An 18,083-nucleotide genomic window follows, 5' to 3' on the forward strand; every position below is an offset into this window, starting at 1 on the left:
TTACAGTAAACAAATTGACAACAGACTTTCAGCACGCTCATAGGGAAGGACATTCAATCACAGCACTTACACAAATGACTGGTGATTGGCTGAGAGAAATTGATTATAAAAATATTGTGGGGGCTGTTTTGTTAGACTTCAGTGCGGCTTTTGACATATTCAATCATAGTCTGCTGCTGGAAAAACGTATGTTATGGCTTTACACCCCCTGCTATATTGTGGATAAATAGTTACTTGTCTAACTGAACACAGTGTGTTCTTTAATGGAAGCCACTCTAACATAATCCAGGTAGAATCAGTTATTCCTCATGGTAGCTGTTTAGGCCCCTTTACTTTTTTCAATCTTTACTATCAACATGCCACTAGCTTTGAGTAAAGCCAGTGTGTCTATGTATGCGGATGACTCAACATTATACACGTCAGCTACTACATCAACTGAAACAACTGCAACACTTAACAAAGAGCTGAAGTTAGTTTCAGAATGGGTGGCAAGGAATAAGTTAGTCCTAAATATTTCCAAAACTAAAAGCACTGTATTTGGGACAAATCATTCACAAACCCTAAAGCTCAACTACATCTCGTAATGAATAATGTGTAAATTGAGCAAATTAACGTGACTAAACTGCTAGGAGTAACCCTGGATTGTAAATTGTCATGGTCAAAACATATTCATACTACAGTAGCTAAGGAGCATTCTATCCATAATAAAGCGTTGCTCTACCTTCTTAACAACACTATCAACAAGGCAGGTCCTACAGGCCCTAGTTTCATTGCACCTAGACTACTGTTCAGTAGTGTGGTCAAGGTGCCACAAAGAGGGACATAAGAAAATTGCAGTTGGCTCAACATGGCAGCATGGCTGGCCCTGAAAAGTAATTGGAGAGCTAACATTAATTATATGACTGTTAATCTCTGTAAGAAGTGTTGACAAGCTGAATGTACCGAGCTGTCTGTTTAAAATAATAGCACACAGCTCAGATACCCCTGCATACCCCACAAGACATGCATACCCCCCCAGAAACCAGAACAGACTATGGGAGGCGCACAGTACTACATAGTGTCATGACTACATGGAACTCTACTACACATCAGGTAACTGATGCAAGCAGTAGAATCAGATTTACAAAACAGGTAAAAATACATCTTATGGAACAGTGGGGACTGTGAAGAGACACACACAAAGGTAAAGACACGCACACGCATACATTATAATATTGTTGTATGGTGGTATTATACATTTTGTATTGTAGTTATGTAGTGGTGTAATAATGTTATATGATGTACTGTTTAATATTTTGTTTTATATGTAATGTAAGTGCTTTAATGTGTTTGGAAGAGGCAGCAGCTAATGGGGATCCCTAATAAATACAAATACACCAAGTCACTCGGCTCTGTCATATCCTCACATGGTCTCTCCTATCATTGCTATGCAGATGACACTCAACTATTTTTCTCCTTCCCCCTTTCTGACACCCAGGTGCACATGCGTGCCTGGCAGATATCTCAGCTTGAATGTCGGCCCACCACCTCAAGCTCTAACTCGACAAGGCGGAGCTGCTCTTCAACCCGGGGAAGGCCTGCCCACTCAAAGACCTCTGCATCACGGTTGACCGCTCCCCAGTGTCTCACTCCCAGAGTGCAAAGAACCTTGGCGTGACCCTGTCGTTCTCTGCAAACATCAAAGCAGTTCCTGCAGGTTCATGCTCTACATCATCCGTAGATTACGACCCTACCTCATACAGGAAGCGGTGCAGGTCCTAATCCAGGCACTTGTCATCTCCCGCCCGGACTACTGAAACTCGCTGTTGGCGACAGAATGCTGCAGCCCGCCTGGTTTTCAACATTCCTGAGTTCTCCCATGACACCTCGCTCCTCCGCACACTCCACTGGCTTCCAGTCAAAGCTCGCATCCACTACAAGACCGTGATACTTGCCTATGGAGCAGCAAGAGGAACTGCCCTCCCTACCTTCAGGCCATGCTCAAACCCTACACCCCAACCTGAGCACTCGGTTCTCCCACCTCTTGTCTCTTGGCCATCCCACCCCTATGGGAGGGCATCTCTCGCTCAGCCCACCCCAATGGTGGAACCAGCTTACCTCTGAACCTAAGACAGCAGAGCCCCTGCCCATCACCCAAAAGCACCTGAATCCCTACCTCTTCAAAGAGTATCTTAAATTATCCCTCCCCCCAAAAACCTTTCCTGAACCAACGCTTGCAATTGTCTCCCCCCCACCCCCCTCTGACTTTACTGATAGCAAGTTTATTGATGAAAAGTGTACTTACTATGCCTGTCATATGTGGTTGTCCCACCTAGCTATCTTAAAATGAATGCATTAACTGTAGGTTACTCTGGACAAGAGAGTCTGCTAAATGCCTCAAATGTAAATGTCAAAATATATCAGCATAGGACTCTTTCTTTCACAATGTTTTTGATTAGATTTTTCTTCACAAGACACTCAAGCAGTATTTTTTCAGAGGATCATTCCAAGTTTCCAACAGTGTTGCATCTTATTTCTTGCTGATTGAAAACATGGTTGGGGGTTGTGTTCATTAGGGCACGCAATGTAAAATGTTTAAAACTTTTTTCAGGGATCCTGGGTGGTGCAGCAATCAAAGCACTGTACTACAGTGCTGAGGTGCCACTACAGCCTGGGGTTCAATCCTAGTCTGTGTCACAACCGGCCGTGACCAGGAGCCCCATAAGACGGGGCACAATTGGCCCAGCTCCGTCTGGGGTAGGTAAGGGTTTAGCCGGTGGGGCTTTCCTTAGCTCATCATGCTCTAGCGACTCCTTGTGACAGGGCATGGTCGCCTGCAAGCGGACTACGGTTGTCAGTCGAATGGAGTTCCCTCTGACACATTGGTGCGTCTGACATCCGGGTTAAGCGAGTAGTGTGATAAGAAGTAGGCAGCCAGGTGGGTCATGTTACGGAGGACGCATGACTAGGCCTTTGCCTCTCCCGAGCCCATTAAGGAGTTGGAGAGATGTGCCAAAGGACCTAATTCGGGAAGAAAAAGTGGCAAATAAACATAAGCTTGTGGCCATACCACTCTGAACACGCTTGTTCAGGGTCGGGCCAGGTTGTACTGGGACGGGAGACCGCCTGGGAATACCAAGTGCTGTAAACAAAACAAAAGTTTTGTGATGGAAAAATGAAACTTGCATTTCTCGTTGGATAAATTAATCCAGGTAATCCGTTTTCTCCCATTTGGTCCTGAATGAGCATGGCCCGGGTCTTTATTGTGTTACAGAACTTGAGACAGAAACTTAGGGCTACTTGCAGTTCTATGACAATATGAGTGAGATATCTCACTTAATGGGGATTTACTCAGGCGTATTCTCCAACGGAAATACCAATCCCACCATATGTTGGAGACAGACAGGTCGAGTGGTGAATGAGGTAAGCCCCTTTCCTCTTCATAAGACGCCACTTGCCCTGCCTTTGGTCATTCTCAAGCGTGCCTCTCTTTCAAGCAGGGAAAAGTGGTAAGATATCTCACTCATATTATCATAGAATCGAGGTTATGCAAGTAACCCTAAGTTCTATTTAAAATATACTATCATCTCTATATCTCACTTTATGTGGATATAAACTCCTCCCGTAACACAGGCATTTTCTCCGAAGCCAGGATATTCCTAACAATACCACCCAACATCGAAGGTTGGATCGGGTAATAAGGTTACTTAGGAAATCCCCTGCCAACAGTAGGCAAGAATGGTGTACTTTCACCTTGTGTAGCTCAATCACTCATTTTGCTGGCAGGTAGACGGTAAAGCGGCCAGAAGGAGAGGTGTTACCTCTCCATGCGTTCCACCAGCGGTCCGGAAGCCCTAAAAAGGCTTCCAGACTAGGTGCAAGCGATGCCCACCCTCTATCAAAAGAAAAGCAAAGGGTTTAACCCAACTATCGGAGCCTGTATGACAGGCTGAGATAGTGGTTTGAATGGACCTTCGCAGTGGAGATCTTCCCTCTGTCCTGAAAAGGTTATGTGATGAAGCATTAAACACCCAGGATACAGAGCATTAAGAAATTATCTGTTCAGGCCAGACCACTTCTGAGCGTAAAAGAGGGGCACTGGCACTCTGGATGCTGCTGATCCCGAGTGGCAGGTGTGTTCAATCTTTATCTCTCACGGGTCACGCCCAGAGGGTCATGGCATGGTTGCGGATGGTAGATTTCTCTGTGCGTATGGGTCTGAGGATCAAATCAAATCAATCCCAGTGTAACTGCAACTGCCAGGGCTGGTTGTAAGCAAGAGAGTGATCTCCGCAACCAAGGTATCCCTGGTCATCGAGGGGGCTCAAGGAAGAGGGATAAGGCTATTTTAATGGAGTGGAGAGAGCCAGGCATGGAGGAGGAATCACCCTAGTCAAAGTGTCAGCGCTTCCATCCTTTTGTCAACAGTATTTGGGAACGGAGCCTCCAAACAACCCTAATAGGGTGGTCATTTCTAACAGACTGTGGAATCACTCTGGATAGACTCTCAGAAGTCGATAACACTGCAGGGGCTGAGAGTGTCCCAGTTAACTGGGGTATCTTTCAATGCGTCCGGGGCATATGAGCATAGTGTATTTCCATACCACGGCTCTGTGCGCCTGGTTTCATGGGGACAAAGAGTGATATATTTCTGGAGGCAGAGTGGTGTAAGAGAGACCTAAGATGACGACATAGCATGGCAGCAACACAACATGACAACATGGTAGCAACACATCTTGGCAGCAGCACAACATGGTAGCAGCACAAAACAACCAGCATGGTCGAATAATAATAAGGCAGAACAGTTGAAACTGGAGCAGCAGCACGGCCAGGTGGACTGGGGACAGCAAGGAGTCATCGTGTCAGGTAGTCCTGGGGCATGGTCCTAGGGCTCAGGTCCTCCGAGAGAGAGAAAGAAAGAGAGAAGGAGAGAATTAGAGAACGCAGATTTAGACTTAGATTCACACAGGACACCGAATAGGACAGGAGAAGTACTCCAGATATAACAAACTGACCCTAGCCCCCCGACACAAACTACTGCAGCATAAATACTGGAGGCTGAGATAGGAGGGGTCAGGAGACACTGTGGCCCCATCCGAGGACACCCCCGGACAGGGCCAAACAGGAAGGATATAACCCCACCCACTTTGCCAAAGCACAGCCCCCACACCACTAGAGGGATATCTTCAACCACCAACTTACCATCCTGAGACAAGGCTGAGTATAGCCCACAAAGATCTCCGCCATGGCACAACCCAAGGGGGGGCGCCAACCCAGACAGGATGACCACATCAGTGAATCAACCCACTCAGGTGACGCACCCCTTCCAGGGACGGCATGAGAGAGCCCCAGTAAGCCAGTGACTCAGCCCCTGTAATGGAGTTAGAGGCAGAGAATCCCAGTGGAAAGAGGGGAACCGGCCAGGCAGAGACAGCAAGGGCGGTTCGTGACAGCATGCATTTGCGATGGGCCTCTGATCCGTCATGTTCGGTTATGCACACATTTGCATGTTTCCAGTCATTAAATCCAGTACAAGTCGCAAATTTTGACATGTTATCCTTTTCTGTGATTGGTGTGTGATTGTCTGTGATTGGTACTTCCGTTAGAAAATCCACCTAAGTGAATCCCCATAAAGTGAGCTATCGAGAGGATATACTTGAAATGGAACTAAATTAAGCGAGGGGCCATCTCTAAGTAGAAGATTATTTAATTGAGGCTGGAAAGTTACACATGTTATAATTAACATGGATTAACCCTGGCTAACAATCAATTTTTGTTTGGTGAAATATGAGCTCATATATTACACCACTCATAATGACAATGATTACATTTTTATTATTCACCTGTCCATTACTGACCGGCTCGAGCTAATATGTTTGCCAATAAATATCTAAGATCAGTTTGTCTTGTCTGGGCTATCACTAAATGTGGAGACTGTTATTTTATCAAATCGATTCTCTATGTGTAATTATTATTATTATTACGTGATTAAACTAATCATGTAAACTTTAATTAACTAGGAAGTCGGGGCACCATGGGAAAATGTTTATACTTTCTATTTCCCGAATCGACTCCTCAGATATTTTCATATCTTATCAATTAGTATTTTATTAATGTATCATTATTACCTCATCAGTTCTCATTACTGAACGTCGCAAACCCTTGGATATCTGCACGAAAACTAGCCTAAATTATGAATTGGTAGACAATGGAAAGGGGTGGGGACAGATAAAAGAGTGGGAAAGACTAAATGGATTCAGTACACACAGTTGATAATTATGTTCATTGAAATGCTAATTTTGCACATGAATGGTCGCTCATTCGAGAATAATTGCAATGTTTATATTTACGCCTGTATGTGGTTGTCTTCTCTGTTGGAATCTGCTGGAGAGTCAGTTCATCAGAGAGTCCCTGGTTACCTTCCCCAGAAGTCACAATGTCTTTCGTAGTTGTCGCTTTCTCACAGGCTCTGGATAGTGTCTGTTGTTATGGATATGTCAGGCGTACAGAAGGTTGTTGCATAGAATAGTTGCTTCTGCAGTTGTTGGTATTCTCGTATTAGACTTACATTATTTTCAGCTGCAGACTAGTAATATTACGTCTAGGATTTGCTCTTATTCTGTAGTGATCGATAGTCTCTTAACCATTTCTTGCAGTGTAGCCAACGCTACACTCTCTATGGTCTCCGTGGCCTATAAAGTTGTAGTTCTTAACCATTTCTCATGTAGCGTCAGCTGCATGTTTTCTAGTCTAATGGTTTACAGAATTGTAGCCATTCCAATGTGGGGACTCTGTCCTGGCGTTCTCTGACTTAATGTACATTTTGTAGGAAGTGGGTTTTATACTCTTTGGAAGAAGGGGTGGTTCTATTATGCCTAATGTGATGTCTGTGATCACGGGGGTGTGGGCACTGACTAATTAAACTTAATATGAAAATCCATACTCTCATTTAGAAGGCTAACATCACATTTCATCTTTTAACAAATAGTTTCATATGTAATCATATATGTTACCCAACTGTCGTGTCTTTGGCTATGCCGGATTAAGTAATATAACATGCCATTCTGTAAAATAATTTATCTGTATTTAATATTACCTGATTAAGCTAATCAGGTAGATAATTAACTAGAAAGTCGGGGCACCACGAAATAATGTTTATAGAGCTGTTATCTTCTGAATAAACTCTTAAAGACCTGGTAATCTTTTACGTCAATAGCAGTCAATACTTAATCATCACCTTGTTTAGTCTCATCTGAAAGTGGTAAATTCTTGATTATCTTCACGAACCCTGGCTAACAAGTTGAATCAGCCATGCAAAATTGGGTTTAATCATTTATTTACTAAATACCTAACTAATCACACGGATTCATATATACCGAATGGATCATACATTGATTACAAATTGCAATAAAGAAAACGTCCCTGGTGGACGGAACAGATGCGACGGCTGATTACACAAAGTGAGGGGGTTGGGTTTGAGTGAAAGAGCGGGAAGGGAGAAGGGAGAAGCTATGCTATCATAAATACAGTATCTTATGTATTCTAAATTACCGCCCATTTGGAAAAGGAAAATGCAATAAATATTTACTCTGAGCTGTGCTTCAATAGGTTGGTGGTAGATGGAAGGCCGTGTTGCCCAACAGAGATCTTCCTTGTCCTTTGAAGAGTGTCCCTGGTGGTAAACTAAAAATGTTGTAGTAACGTCGTTGTGTGGTAAACGGGATAGGTCGTCCGTCCTTTCCTAGCCCACGTTTACAGTGGCTGCTGCTAACTCTATGGCTAGGAAGTATCACTTCTGGTGTGAATAAGAGTTCAAAGTTCATACTATATGCCATGCTATATGCTGATGTTATATTCTGGCTGGTCTAGTCAAAATTCATCCTTTCGGCATGTAGGTCGTCACCTTCCCATTGAAATTCAATGCTAATTTTGTTAGGTTCTTGCTGAGGTTATCTTAGTTCTGTAGGTGGTCTTTGTCCTTCTTACATAGGGCTCTCGCCCTAATGTACACGGAACTATCACGGTCGTCCTCCTCTTCATCTGAAGAGGAGAGGCGAGATGGATCAGAGGACCAAAATGCGCCGTGGTATGTGTTCATCATTAATTTTAATAAAGAAAACACTGAACACTGAAACCCTGTACAAAAACAATACAAAACAAAATAACAACCGTGAAGCTAATGCGAACTATGCTGAAACAAGGAATCAACATAGACAATCACCCACAAACAAACAGTGCAACCCAGGCTACCTAAGTATGATTCTCAATCAGAGACAACTAATGACACCTGCCTCTGATTGAGAACCATACTAGGCCGAAACATAGAAATCCCCAAATCATAGAAAAACTAACATAGACTGCCCACCCCAACTCACGCCCTGACCATACTAAATAATGACAAAACAAAGGAAATAAAGGTCAGAACGTGACAGGAACAGCTTATTATCTGAACACTTTCAACATTGGACTATCGCCCTAATGTCATCGGAACAGAAAGGTACATTTTCGTCAAGGGCTTTAAATAGGAGGGGAGAGAAGGGTGTGTTTCATAGTTTATAACCAATGTCTCTTCACATGGGCGGGCCACTGAGTGAGCAGAGCTTTAACCTTATGAAAACCCAATTCTCTCATTTGGAAGCTGAAATTACATTTCATCTTTTCACAAGTAGTTTCAAATTTAAACATTTAAATTGCACAACAATTCAATGTGAATCTGATAACCAGAATGTGTAAACTTTCCAAGATACCGTTTATTACGTCCTTTCATCTGCCATTATGTCTCAGACGACCAAACTGATCTGGCATCATATTTAATTTAGTACCAACGTGTCACGGCTTCTAGGAGTAGTGGGTGGAGGAGTCAGGCGCAGAGAGCAGGGTAGTTCAAAACGTGGATCTTTATTCCAAGAACAGAGTAATGGTCACGCCACACACAAGGGCGCATAAATACCCGGTTCAACAAACAGGACTAAACTGTCCGTAAAAACGGAATCCACACACCATGAACAGAAAAACAAGCCCGCACAAAAGCCGGCGGGCCTACCGGGTTTAAATAGCCCAAAACAAAACCCAAACAAGAAACAGGTGAAACTAATCAGACAAAATTAACTGAAACAGAAAAGGGGATCGGTGGCAGCTAGTAGGCCGGCGACGCCGAGCTCCGCCCGAACAGGAAGAGGCACCATCTTCAGAGGGATTCGTGACACAAAGTTTATTTTCAACTGGTTGGAATACTGAAATATGGTTCCTTTCCCCCCACCTTTAGATGTTCCCAGACTCTATGTTTAACAAAGGCTTTTCAAGAGTCCTTCGGTAGAGTCAAGAGAGAGGAAAGAGAGAAAGGTATTTATGGGGGGTCATAAACTTTACCCACAGGCCAACGTCATGACACAACCATCAGTAAACCCCATGGCCGCCTCGCTTTGCGTTCCTAGGAAACTATGCAGTTTTTTGTATTTCTTACATTGGTACCCCAGGTCATCTTAGGTTTCATTACATACAGTCGAGAAGAACTACTGAACATAAGAGCAGCGTCAACTCACCATCAGTACGACCAAGAATATGACTTTCCCTGAGCGGATCCTGTGTTCTGCCTTTCACCCAGGACAACGGAATGGATCCCAGCCTGCGACCCAAAACAACAACGTCGTAAAAGAGGCAAACGAAGCGGTCTTCTGGTCAGGCTCCGGAGACGGGCACATTGCGCGCCACTCCCTAGCATACTACTCGCCAATGTCCAGTCTCTTGACAACAAGGTTGATGAAATCCGAGCAACCGTAGCATTCCAGAGGGACATCAGGGACTGTAACGTTCTTTGCTTCACGGAAACATGGCTCACTCGAGAGACGCTATCGGAGTTGGTGCAGCCAGCTGGCTTCTCCACGCATCGCACCGACAGAAACAAACATCTTTCTGGTAAGAAGAGGGGCGGAGGCGTATGCTTTATGGTTAACGAGACGTGGTGTGGTCACAACAACATACAGGAACTCAAGTCCTTCTGTTCACCTGATTTAGAATTCCTCACAATCAAATGTCGACCGCATTATCTACCAAGGGAATTCTCTTCGAGTATAATCACAGCCGTATATATTCCCCCCCAAGCAGACACATCGATGGCTCTGAACGAACTTTATTTGACTCTTTGCAAACTGGAATCCATATATCCTGAGGCTGCATTCATTGTAGCTGGGGATTTTAACAAGGCTAATCTGAAAACAAGACTCCCTAAATTGTATCAGCAAATCGATTGCGCAACCAGGGCTGGTAAAACCTTGGATCATTGCTATTCTAACTTATTCTAATGCAGATAAGGCCCTCCCCCGCCCTCCTTTCGGAAAAGCTGACCACGACTCCATTTTGTTGCTCCCTGCCTACAGACAGAAGCTAAAACAAGAAGCTCCCACGCTGAGGTCTGTTCAACACTGGTCCGACCAATCTGATTCCATGCTCCAAGACTGCTTCCATCACGTGGACTGGGATATGTTTCGTATTGCGTCAGACAACAACATTGACGAATACGCTGATTCGGTGAGCGAGTTCATTAGAACGTGCGTTGAAGATGTCGTTCCCATAGCAACGATTAAAACATTCCCAAACCAGAAACCGTGGATTGATGGCAGCATTCCCGTGAAACTGAAAGCCCGAACTACTGCTTTTAATCAGGGCAAGGTGACCGGAAACATTACGGAATACAAACAGTGTAGCTATTCCCTTCGCAAGGCAATCAAACAAGCTAAGCGTCAGTATAGAGACAAAGTAGAATCGCAACTCAATGGCTCAGACACAAGAGGTATGTGGCAGGGTCTACAGTCAATCACGGATTACAAAAAGAAAACCAGCCCAGTCACGGACCAGGATGCCTTGCTCCCAGGCAGACTAAATAACTTTTTTGCCCGCTTTGAGGACAGTACAGTGCCACTGACACGGCCCGCAACCAAAACATGCGGACTCTCCTTCACTGCAGCAGAGGTGAGTAAAACATTTAAACGTGTTAACCCTCGCAAGGCTGCAGGCCCAGACGGCATCCCCAGCCGCGCCCTCAGAGCATGCGCAGACAAGCTCGCTGGTGTGTTTACGGACATATTCAATCCAACCCTATCCCAGTCTGCTGTTACCACATGCTTCAAGAGGGCCACCATTGTTCCTGTTCCCAAGAAAGCTAAGGTAAATGAGCTAAACGACTGCCGCCCCGTAGCACTCACTTCCGTCATCATGAAGTGCTTTGAGAGACTAGTCAAGGACCATATCACCTCCACCCTACCTGACACCCTAGACCCACTCCAATTTGCTTACCGCCCAAATAGGTCCACAGACGATGCAATCTCAACCACACTGCACACTGCCCTAACCCATCTGGACAAGAGGAATACCTATGTGAGAATGCTGTTCATCGACTACAGCTCGGCATTTAACACCATATAGTACCCTCCAAGCTCGTCATCAAGCTCGAGAACCTGGGTCTCGACCCCGCCCTGTGCAACTGGGTACTGGACTTCCTGACGGAGAGGGTAGTAAGTTTTAAGTTCCTCGGCGTACACATCACAGAAAAACTTAATTGGTCCACCCACACAGACAGGCGCAGCAGCGCCTCTTCAATCTCAGGAGGCTGAAGAAATTCGGCTTGTCACCAAAAGCGCTCACAAACTTCTACATCGAGAGCATCCTGTCGGGCTGTATCACCGCCTGGTACGGCAACTGCTCCGCCCACAACCGTATGGCTCTCCAGAGGGTAGTGAGGTCTGCACAACGCATCACCGGGGGCAAATTACCTGCCCTCCAGGACACCTACACCACCCAATGTCACAGGAAGGCCATAAAGATCATCAAGGACAACAACCACCCGAGCCACTGCCTGTTCACCCCGCTATCATCCAGAAGGCGAGGTCAGTACAATGACGGCCTGTTCCTAGGCCGTCATTGAAAATAAGAATTTGTTCTTAACTGACTTGCCTAGTTAAATAAAGGTAAAAATATATATATATATATGTATATACTGTACTCGATTGCATCTTGCCTATGCCGCTCTGTACCATCACTCATTCATATATCTTTATGTACATATTCTTTATCCCTTTACACTTGTGTGTATAAGGTAGTAGTTTTGGAATTGTTAGCTAGATTACTCGTTGGTTATTACTGCATTGTCGGAACTAGAAGCACAAGCATTTCGATACACTCGCATTAACATCTGCTAACCATGTGTATGTGACAAATAAAATTTGATTTGATAATTGATTGGAAGGTGTACACAACCAGAGATACAGTAATGTAGGTCTCCTGTCCTTCATGAGATCACCAAATTAAACACACTCGTCATGACTTTCCCTTAGGTGTCCACGGACCACTCCCACATTCTCAAAAATAGAAATATTGTTGAATTATTCAAACTTGATGTCCAAGTATCTCTCTGTGTTCCACAGTTTACATTCCAAACTCGAACACTACAGAGCATAGGGACAGCGTATTTTATGACCGACCATAACACAGCCGGCTTCCTGCTCTCCCCCTCTACGAGAGAGAGCACGCTGTAGAGCGGACCCACTGTAACCGGAGAGTTATGACAAGTTACACAGGAGAGTTATGACAAGTTACAATCCTAATGCCTTCCCTCTGTAGAGAACCCCATGTGGCTCCTAAGTGTATAGTCTTCTGCAGCCTTCTCTAACACTCTCATCCTTCTGGTGCCATGATATCTGGCTGTAGAACTCTCTCACCTCCCTGACTTTAGCCAACCGATCCCTGGTTTGTTGTCCTGTAGTCCGGCAACTATGATTCTGATCACCAGACATACTTTTGGTTATTTAGAGCATGTGGACACTTGCTCGTAGAACATCTAATTCCAAAATCATGGGCATTAATATGGAGTTGATCCCCGCTTTGCTGCTTTAACAACCTCCACTCTTCTGAGAAGACTTTCCACTAGATGTTGGAACATTGCTGTGGGGACTTGTTCCATTCAGCCACAAGAGCATTAGTGAGGTCGGGCACTGATGTTGGGCGATTAGGCCTGGCTCTCAGTCGGCGTGTTCGATGGGGTTGAGGTCAGGGCTCTGTGCTGACCAGTCAAGTTCTTCCACACTGATCTTGACAAAACATTTCTGTATGGACGACCTCGCTTTGTGCACGGGGACATTGTCATGCTGAAACAGGAAAGTGCCTTCCCCAAACTATTGGCACAAAGTTGGAAGCACAGAATTGTCTAGAATGTCATTGTATGCTGTAGCGTTAAGATTTCCCTTCACTGGAACTAAGGGGCTTAGTCTGAACCATGAAAAACAGCCCAATACCATTATTCCTCCTCCACCAAACTTTACAGTTGGCACTATGCATTCGGGCAGGTAGTGTTCTCCTGGAAATGCAGATTTCTCCCTCGGACTGCCAGATGATGAAGGGTGATTTGATCTTAGGCTTGTGTGTGTCTGCTCTGCCATGAAAACCCATTTCATGAAGCTCCCGATGAATAGTTATTGTGCTGACGTTCCTTCCAGAGGCAGTTTGGAACTCGGTAGTGAGTGTTGCAACTGAGGACAGACAATTTTTACACGCTATGTGCTTCAGCACTCGGTGGTCCCATTGTGTGAGCTAATGTGGTCTACCACTTCGCTGCTGAACCGTTGTCTCCTAGATGTTTCCACTTCACAATAACAGCACTTACAGTTGACCGGGGCAGCTGTAGCAGAGCAGAAATTTGACAAACTGACTTGTTGAAAAGGTGTCATCCTATGATGGTGCCACATTGAAAGTCACTGAGCATTTCAATAAGCCAGTTCTACTGCCAATGTTTGTCTATGGAGATTGCATGGCTGTGTGCTTGATTTTATACACCTGTCAGCAACGTGTGTGTGGCTGAAATAGCAGAATCCAATCATTTGAAGGGGTATCCACATATTTTTGTATATATAGTGTATCTAGCCAATCAGCTACAGGCAATTACCTGCGGGTTTGGACCCATCCGGATGCATCCGTTTTTCAGTGGAAATGGAAAAAGAGCCTGATGCGACTTCCACTTTTGGATTTGGACAACAAGACACTCCATCTTAACTCCTCCTCCACATTTACTGGGTTGGTTCATCAGTGCAGAAGAGAATCTCTTCCAACAATTCTTATGCTGTAGCCCTTTATCCTTTATCACTTGTACGGTGTTCCCTACTACTTTAAGCCTATGTTACTAGTCTTTATACCTTAGTAATCTTTATACCTTGCACACATTATTAACTGTCTAATAATAGGGGGTGTCGAGGAAAAAAATTTGCCAGTGTGTTAAAAATGCCAGGGATGATTTTTGGTCCAAGTCCGGCCCTGAACCTCCCTGTAAAATGACTGTAATATGAAGCGTAACTACAAATGTTGTCCAGAAATGTTAAAGGTTACAATTTAGAGTCAAAGCCAAGACAAATGCACAATATGAGACAGATGTACTGTATGTAAGAAGAGCAGAATTCACCATGACACGCTAGTTTCTAAATGTTTTTATTCAATCACATCACTTCTTAATATACAAACAACAAGGAGAAATAAAGAGGCAAAACAGTTTCATGATGTATTTAATCCGTTCGCCAGTCTTTGTTTTCCATGTTGGGAACACAGACTATGTGTGGCGAGGGCCAGCCTTTGGATTCTCCCGTTCGTCCGCCGCCCAAAACGTCCTACTGGTCGGATCCCTCGTCCTGTGTACCACGAGGCATTAATGTCTGGATCTGAGTGTCACAAATATTTTTTTTTAAAGGAAAAATAGAAGACGCATAACCTTTCTGAAAATAAATAATGACGTCAACGTTGGGGGAGCTGAGAAATATAGGTGAGGTTGTAACAGAATCTGTGGGGTGAAAGGGACTGTGGGAGAAGTTAGAAGAGAAGGAGAGGAGTGTGCACAAGAACATGGTAGGAGAGAGTGAGTGTGTGAATGCGGTCCAAATAATGAAAGTGGCGAGAGCGACCATATGACTTTATAGTAAATTAGTTTGAGTTAAAGGAAAGATGAGATGGGAAAATAACATACTTATCTCCATGGAGCTCTGTGGATACCCAACGTGTGTCTTGGATAGAGTCCGTGACAGCAGTAACATGAGGGCATAGAGCACCGCACACACCCTCATGGTCATCATACAGATGTCGATCACTGAGTCCTAGGCTGGGGCAGACGTCAATCTGGAACAATAAAGTTTTACTTTAGAATTGAATTCTGCTAAATGAGCATAGGTTCATAGAAAGTAAATATAATTCATCATGCAAATAATAATATAAATCATTGATCAACCAGAACCAATTAACATAACTTTATTGATTATAAAGGTGCTATCGAATAATGTGTTAATTGAATAACAATCAGAAGATACAGTACAACAGAATACCAAACTCCTATTACATGTCTGTCTTCTGTTGCCAAACTATCATAAGCGCAATACACTGACTACCAAACCAGGCATGAAACAATTCTGTAAACGTTGCATGGACTTACAAGAAAATAACACAATACCCTAAGTGTTGAAAACATTGGGAACATTTGCTCTTTCCATGACATAGACTGACAAGGTGAATCCAGGTGAAAGCTATGATCCCTTATTGATGTCACCTGTTAATTCCACTTCAATCAGTGTGGATGAAGGGGAGGAGACAGGTTAAAGAAATATTTTTAAGCATTGAGACAATTTAGACATGGATTGTGTGTGTGTGCCTTTCAGAGCGTGAATGGTCAAGACAGGGTGCATGGGGTATGATAGTAGGTGCCAGGCACACCAGTTTGAGTGTGTCAAGAACTGCAATGCTGCAGGGTTTTTCATGCTCAACAGTTTTCCATGTGTATCAAGAATGGTCCACCACCATAAGGACATCCAGCCAACGTGACACAACTGTGGGAAGTATTGGACTCAACATGGGCCAGCAATCCTGTGAAATGCCTTCAACACCTTGTAGTCCATGCCGACGAATTGAGGCTGTTCTGAGGGCAAAGGGGGGTGCAACTCGATATTATGAATTTTAGGTTGGAAAAATGTTGGTTGAAAAAAAGACAAAATGCCTTCATATTGATTTATTTTTGCAAATCCAATCAGTTTTCCATGTTGATTCAACGTCATCACATAGATTTTTGGGGGGTTAAAATGACGCAGAACCATCATTGATTCATCCAGTTTTTGCTATAGGACTTGGCTATGAAAATGATTGCAGTGCTTCTAAAGCACAATATAAAAATAGCATTGGTAAATCCTGGGGATAGACTGGTCAAGGAGTTCACTTGACATCAAATATGCTTCAGGCGTGTAAAAAACAAGAATCAAATTTGCTCAAAATATAACAGCTATTAAAATAAAACATCTTAGAGTTAATTCAAGGACATTTAAGAGTAAAGAATAGAAGTGAAAACTTACAATGTGGAGAAGAGCCAAGTATGGCTTTAGGAACCTCAGGCTTCAGGTTGTCCCTCTGCTTGAATGGAGAATCTAAAGAGAATCTTCTGTTCCGATGGCTAGCTACTAGAGTGTAAAAAGTAACCAGAGTTACTCAGTGTATTTAGTCTATGGGTCTAGGGATAGCTGAAGTGTCTTGGCATGCCTCTGCTTATCCTGTGAGGTGGATGGAGCTGAGGTGTACGGCTGTAGTGGAGAGTCATTCAGAAAAGGACCTGCTCTGGAAGTAGGTTTATATCCACACAGAGGGGATGCTGATGTCACATTGCACACGTGTGCGCGCACGCGCACACACACACACACACACACACACACACACACACACACACACACACACACACACACACACACACCTTGTATCTACATTGTGTCTCATTCCACTTTTGTGTACATGGATATTAAACATTGACATCTTTCTCATGAGCCTGTTATTACTTGAGGCAAGATAATAAAACAATTTATTTCTCGTTTTCATGCGTCCTACTGTATCTGTACATTTGGTGACGCTACGCACATTAGCTTGCTAAATCTGACCTTACCCTACCACTTAACAAACCCTAACCACTCGTTAGCATTCATAAAATGATCGACTTTACCCTAACCACTTGCTGCATGTTGCAGTTTTATAAATGGGTATAAATGAAAGTTTAGCAAAAAAAAAAGTTAAATGTAATGTTTGGTTGAGAGGTCAAGTCACACATGCATATTCTCATACATTCACACAAAGCCAATCATGAGCACATAGATGACTCACATCCTCAGTGACACCTATAACTGCATCATCTGAAATTAACAAGATATACATACAAAACCATGAATATGCACAAACTATACAATGGTCTGAATAAATGAATTATTAAAAGGCAAGGTATGCTGCTTTCTGTAAATAGCTATGACCACAATCCTCCATTCATGGTCCTACTTTAAATCTTGGAATAAGGGGTGAGAAAATGGAGGGGCGCAGTATATGGAATATTTTATGTCCAGCAAGGGGATTAGGAGAGTTATTAATGTTATTTAACTACATTATGACGAGCTTCCATAATGTATTTAAGGGTTTATTTAATAGAATGAGTTGTGCAATCCCACTCCTTCTGTATTGTATGTTTTATTGGATAGAGTAGAGAGTGCTGTTGACCACCCAGGCCACACAAGTGCAATGTGGGTTGTGCGGATTTTCTCTTGACCATAATGGGTGGTCCCATATAGATAGGACAAGAGTGAAACAGTATGTGTTGCGCAGAGTAATGTGTGGTAGTTATCTGTAATGGAATCCCTGCAGTGTGTCTACGTGCACTCGCAACAGGCATTCAGCTCGTTCAGAGGCCATTTCATGACAAGGCTGGTGATAACGACATGGAAAACATCTTAGTCTCACACCAGTGGACCTCAGCGAGACCTTTCAGAGGGATCTTAGTGAGAGAGAAAAAAAATCATTTTCGCTAAGGCAATGGCCGGGCACGTGGCATACTTTTCAATAAGCAGCAACCCGAAGAAAACTAATATCCTAAGAGTATCTGATTCCGTCCCTATGTCAAAGGAAATGATCAAAATATCGCCATGTTTTCTTATAGACGGAATGAATCCTATGTCTATGGTTAAATTATGATGAGATAAGACTCCATCCTCAAGAAATACAAAAACTTTACAAGGCTACAAATAATTATTGGTGTGTAAACCTGTGGCTGAATAATAAGACCG

The 18,083-nt window shown here is 43.7% G+C and overlaps 1 long non-coding RNA gene across 1 annotated transcript; it reads right to left on the reverse strand.

The window, feature by feature from the left end:
• Window positions 1–14,431: 14,431 nt before the first annotated feature.
• Window positions 14,432–16,575, reverse strand: LOC109870723 (uncharacterized). The gene is made up of 3 exons (XR_002252210.2): window positions 16,344–16,575; window positions 14,978–15,126; window positions 14,432–14,675 (listed from the first exon to the last, which is right to left on the reverse strand). It is a non-coding gene; the product is annotated as an uncharacterized LOC109870723 (long non-coding RNA).
• Between the last annotated feature and the right edge of the window lie 1,508 nt (window positions 16,576–18,083).

The sequence above is a fragment of the Oncorhynchus kisutch genome, linkage group LG26, assembly GCF_002021735.2.
Source record: "Oncorhynchus kisutch isolate 150728-3 linkage group LG26, Okis_V2, whole genome shotgun sequence".
Classification (NCBI taxonomy): domain Eukaryota; kingdom Metazoa; phylum Chordata; class Actinopteri; order Salmoniformes; family Salmonidae; genus Oncorhynchus; species Oncorhynchus kisutch.